This window comes from Camellia sinensis, chromosome 10 (genome assembly GCF_055761805.1).
Source record: "Camellia sinensis isolate YWXY chromosome 10, ASM5576180v1, whole genome shotgun sequence".
Classification (NCBI taxonomy): Eukaryota; Viridiplantae; Streptophyta; class Magnoliopsida; order Ericales; family Theaceae; genus Camellia; species Camellia sinensis.
This window is the reverse complement of record NC_138970.1, coordinates 121,015,113-121,021,215: the sequence shown is the minus strand read 5'-3', so window position 1 is coordinate 121,021,215 and position 6,103 is coordinate 121,015,113.

Sequence of the window (6,103 nt, the reverse complement as noted above, 5' to 3'; positions counted from 1 at the left end):
CGCTCGAGCCAAGGAAGCCTTGCTCGAGCCAACAACTCAAAAGCTCGCTCGAGCGAAAGAAAGCTCGATCGAGCGAAGAACTCAAACCCTCAGGTCTGCAACAAGACACACGCTCGAGCGAAGGAACTATTGCTCGAGCGAAGGACGAACTAACTCGCTCGAGCGAAGAAAATCTCGCTCGAGCCAAGAATGCACAGCTACAGGTCCAAATCAAACGCAACCTCTCGCTCGAGCGAACAACTCCTCGCTCGAGCGAAGAACCAAAAACCTGGACAGCAACACTTGGTTTCTAAACCCAACCAACCTGAAACAAACCTGCCCAACACATCCTATAATTCCAAATGAGAAAATAAGGGACAACAACAACAATTATACAATGACAAAATCTACGGAACCTAAGTCCGGATACAATAATCAAATGGGAAAAGACCGGGGTCGGTATAATGGCTATATGAGTAAAGTAAGTTGATCATCCTTTATTATTAATATATATGTATAAATTTCATAATATTTATAGGAAAATTTTATAATAAACATGTTTAAAAAAATGTATCATATGTCCAGTTATGATTTATCAGTTGAATATAATAAGTTGATCCTCCTTTTAAAAATAAAAAAAATAGGCAAATTACGATGGTGGTCCCTATATTTTACTTCTTATGTCATTTTGGTCTATACACTTTCAATGAACTCAATTTTAATTCCTAATTTTAGATTTTATTTTAATTTGTCCAATTAATAATATTGTTAGTTTTTTTAAGGAAAATTATCACTAAATTGATTGAGGTTAACTAACCCAGTTGAATAAGTTTATAATTTTACCCTTAAAAATATGGCACATGACACGTACATGCTTATTTTTCATTAAAAAAAAGAAAAAAAAATACTAAAAGTTGTAATCAATTGGATTGAATTGAGACAAAATCATAAATTCGGGGTCAAAATCGAGCGAATTGAAAGTACAAAGACTAAAATGACACAGGGGGTAAAGTACAGGGACTACTATTGTAATTTGTCCGATATATATATATATATATATATATATTTATAGGGTAATGCTACCATATACAAGTTATGTCATTTATGAGTTTGATTATCACAGATGACATAACTCAATAGTATGAGAATCATAACAAATAATAATAATAATAATAATAATAATAATAATAATAATAATAATAATAATAATAACCAAACAACTCTTGAATCATAACAAAAATAATTTCATAACCAATATCACAATGTGTCATAATTGACAACACAACAAGGCATAACCAAAGACACAAAAGTGTAAACCAAAGCATAGAATTTCCCTATATTATATATATACATACGGGGGCGGAGGGAAAGAATGACGAGGGGGTGACGTGCCCCCCTTCAGTTTTGAGATTTTTTTTTTTTTTTTTGGGTCTTGTTGTCATATATAAAATGTATTTTTTTTAACATGTTTTTTGGTTAAGGATTTATTGTATTGTTCATAACAAGTAGTTATTTAATATTTTGAAAGCACTATGTGGTATTATTTATGTAATAGTTTAAACCAATAATATAGCGAAAAATCTTATACATTGGATATAATGAACTCATTATTTTCAAGCAATTGATAGACTGCTTAGTGTGATTTGTGATTTCTCGTGCTTTGAGCATCACGTAGGCAATGCTATATGGTATTCTAAGATTGTTTAATAATTTTCATTCAAAACACATCATTTATAAGCAATGTCATCTCTTTAATATTTTTCTATCAAATAAAAATTAAATAGATTTTATAATAATTTGCGCTATAAACAATGTGTTTTTATTTTCCAAAATTAAGAATTTTGATTATATCACCATCCCACACAAAGCTATTTTACACTATTATAGAATTTTAATTTGTTCCTATTAATAATGAATATGTAATCTTCTATGCTTAAATTTAGCTCATAAAATTATTATTATCTTAATGTTCATCATGATTTTTTTTAAATAAAAAATTATAATTAATAGTGCCCCCTCTAACTCAATTTTCTGGCTCCGCCACTGTATACATATCTCATAATATTTATAAGGGAATTCTATATAACACTTTAAAAAATGATGTATTATATGCCTGACTTTTTGTGATCTTTAGTTATAACTCATTTAGTTATAATCACTTATAGATGTTATTTTGGTTAGAACCGAAGAAATCTTTGATAATACTTCAAGTGATATTTGATTATGATGCATTTTGGTGTTGGTTATAACTCGTAATGCTGGCCATAATTTAGTTATAACTTAATGTAATTGTTATTTTGCTTTAACAGGAGAATTTATTGGTTATATGTAAAGTGAGATTTAATTATGATTTATTACGGTCCTTCTGCTTATAACTGAAAGTTTATATTAAAATCACAAACAATATCTTAACTTGCATGTGGTACACTCCAAAATAGGAATGTGTATTGTAGAAGCTCTTTTTATTCGGCATGTTTGGTGGAGCTGGTAAGCTAAAAGTTTTTTTTGGATGGGTAATAAGCTAAAAGTTGATAATAAAAAAAAAATAAATAAAAACACCCCCTCTTCCATCTCCTAAATAGTCTTCTTTTGTTTTTAGTTTATTTAAATTATTTCGGTTATGTAATATATAAATAAAAGGTTCACTAAATAATCTAACACATTTTTAAAATAAAAAATATATATATTGTAAATAACTCAAATAATCTGTACCAAATACCCTATTATAATATTGCTAAATTTCTGACACTAACAACATTTTATTGTATATTTATATATATCTAGATGGGCGATTGATAGAATCATTGGCAGCTAGCAAATCTTTTTCCTATTAGGACACTCTCTACTACCTTGGTGCAACTTGAGGGATTGTGGATTCAAATAATAAAAATCTTTTTCCTATTAGGACACTCTCTATTAGGACACTCTCTACTACCTTACTGTAGGCTATGTTAAAAAGTCATGAATTTGTGGATGGATTGTGGATTCAAATAATAAAAAAAATGAAAAAAAAAATAAGAAGAAAATGAAGTAAAATAAACTAAATTTATTTAGTCTTTTTTTTTTCTCTTGATAAATATGCTATGTAGAAATTTAATCATTCCAATCATAAAATAAAGTAAAAAAACAAAACACATAACACAAGATATACATGATACGTTCTAGTCCTCTCCCTTCATAAAAAAAAAAAAAAAAAAAAAAAAAACTCCTGACAATAAATCTAAACATATAGTAAAAAATAATAGATACCTCAAAATTCAAAATCCAAACATTTTGTTAAGATTTGAGTCCCTTTATTAAAAAATTCCTGAAAAAGAAAACTAATCAAAAGGTACCTATACATATTAATTCAATAAGAGAAATTATTTGAATTTTTATTTTATTCTTCACAAATCGCTTCTCAAATGCAAAATCTAAAAGTCCATATTAAAATTAAAAAAATTTGAATTTTGTTTTCTTAAATGATTAAATTCAAAATGCTTTTTGTAATTATAAAATCTCCATGCATCTTCCAATAATTTTTTTTGTATATTTTGTTTTACTTTGACTCCATCAATATTTTGGTGTGCAGTTATATATGATCGAGTTCAAGTTGCTGAGATTAGAGTATGCTAGATTACCCTCCTACAGTCAATGGCAAACTTATTGCTTCTTCCAATAAGTTAAAAGGCAAAAAAATAAAAAATAAATTGCAAAACTATTCAACTACCTATAATTGTATAAGAAATGATATGTGTGTGTGTGTGTGTGAATATGTGCGGTAGTAATGTCATATTACTCTATCTTGGTTCTTGAACTTGCTGATAAGATAGAATTTGTATGATTTTGGAGTCTAGGTGTGCTAATTATGTGGGATATACACTTGCAGGGTATTTTATTTATTTATTTTTGTTGGGATTTTATTATTATTTTTTTATCAGCAAAAAAACACGAGCTATTTTGTTTGGATTTCATAATCATAATTCTATTGAAAGAAACATGGATGAACATGTTTTATAATTAGGCTGGGTAAACTAACTAGGCCAGGGAGAAATATTGTCAGTCCATGTTAGCTGAGACTCAACATGGAGATTGGTAACAAATTTATCCATAAAAGAAGATACTTGCATAAAAACAGATCTTAGAATGCATTAGTGAATATGATATATATATTCACTATATATAGGGAGTACTAGGGGCTTATTGTGTATTTGGAACCCTGAAGTTTTCATGGTGTTAAGAGTGTTGCTGCGGCAAGTATTTCATAGTGCTCTTAAGTATGACTTCTGATCTTTTTGAGTGTGTGATTTCAAACATTTACACACCCAATGATGTTGATAGTAGAGGTAAGTTGTAGGATACACTTGTAAGGATTAAAAATGATTTTCAAAAACCTTGGTGTGTTGGAGGGAATTTTAATGAAATCAGGCATTTATCAGAGAGAAGAGGACTCTATGGAAGAGATAAGGGGATGAGAAAGTTTGGTAACTTAATTGAAAAAAAATGGAATTGGATGATTTACCAACGGTAGGGAGAAGCTTTACATGGTGCAATTCACTTGATGGAGAGACGTGGAGTAGGATTGATAGATTCATATTTGATCCTAGGTGGCTGGAGAAGTTTAAGTTTCCATTGTGGAGTTTGCCTAGGGATGTATCAAATCATTGCCCTATATTACTTGGGGAGGATAATAGGAATTGGGGCCCTAGGCCATTTAGATTCTTGAATGCTTGGACCCTACATCCTAATTTCCTTAAAATAGTACAGAAATCTTGGGCAAACTCAAAGATTGATGGCTGGGCTGCGTATAGATTTGTGAGGAAACTGAACTCTTTGAAGAGTGATCTAAAAAAATAAAAGGGTCACTAGCTTAAGATGGCAGAGGATGAATTACATGATTTTGATTTGAGGGCTGAATCAAGAGAATTACTACCACAAGAGGTGTCAAGGAGAAAAGAGGTTAGAAGTTTGGTTTGGAATTTGAGGAGGGGAAAAAGAGGGTATAGATGCAGAAGTCAAGATTGGAATGAACATTAAATGAAGATAAAAAGACAAGGTTTTTCCATCTAATGGCTAACAAAGATTCACCAAAAAGCTGGTGGATTCACTAGAGGTTAATGGAAGTGTCTGATGAGAAGATCCAAGAGTTTGTGTAATAACCTGAACCTGAACCTCGTATGTGTTTTTGGTATATTTTCAATCCCACATTCTGTGCATTTAAATGCTTACTGTGAAAATTTATGTGAAATTAAGTTTAATTTAGTAAATCCTATGCTTATGGATGCATATCTGTTTAATAAGAGAAAAATCTGTCACAATTATAATGTTTGAATCAAAAATTGGAAGCCTTAGAGACTTAATTACCTGAAATTGATGTTATATTTGAGTTCAGTATGATTTTTAGATCATAAGATGATTTTCTGTGAAATTTCAATTTGGAATGATTAAACTGATTGGATTTCGTCCTTATTCACTTTATATATATATATATATATATATATATATATATATATATATATATATATATCCATATGTTGACTTGGTGATCTCTACTCAAAAAAATATATCCTGGGAGAGAGAGTTGAGAAGAAGAGAGTTTGAGAGGAAGAGGGGATGTTCATCAAGAAGAAGGATTGGGAAAAATTGGGAGGGTTGTGGAGATTTGAGCTCAAGGTAAGTTAGTCCATCTCCAATAACTCCCTATTTGGACATGAATAAGGTTCTCTTTATATATATATATATATATATATGACTAGGGTTTGTAATTGAATTAATGGTAAGGATGTTGTATCATTTTGGCCATTTGAGTTAAATTGAGTTCCATGGAGTTGAATTACCTTCTATTCCTTCATTTTACATGTTTGATCATGTTTATGTATTTAGATGTTTGATCTTGTTGAATTCATGGAAGTTGATAGTTTGATTTTGGAATCAAAACAAGTTGATGAAATTAAGCTTGAATTACCCTTGAAATATGTTGGTTTATCATGTTTTAAAGAAAGACTACATGAGATCTTGGTTTGAATTTGAGTTTGCAAACTCACACTTTGATGAATTTTCGGATTGTCTGTTTTTGCCCAGACCGCACGAGCGGCCACGGGCACCGCACGAGCGGAACATGAAGAAAAAAAGGAGGTTTTCATTC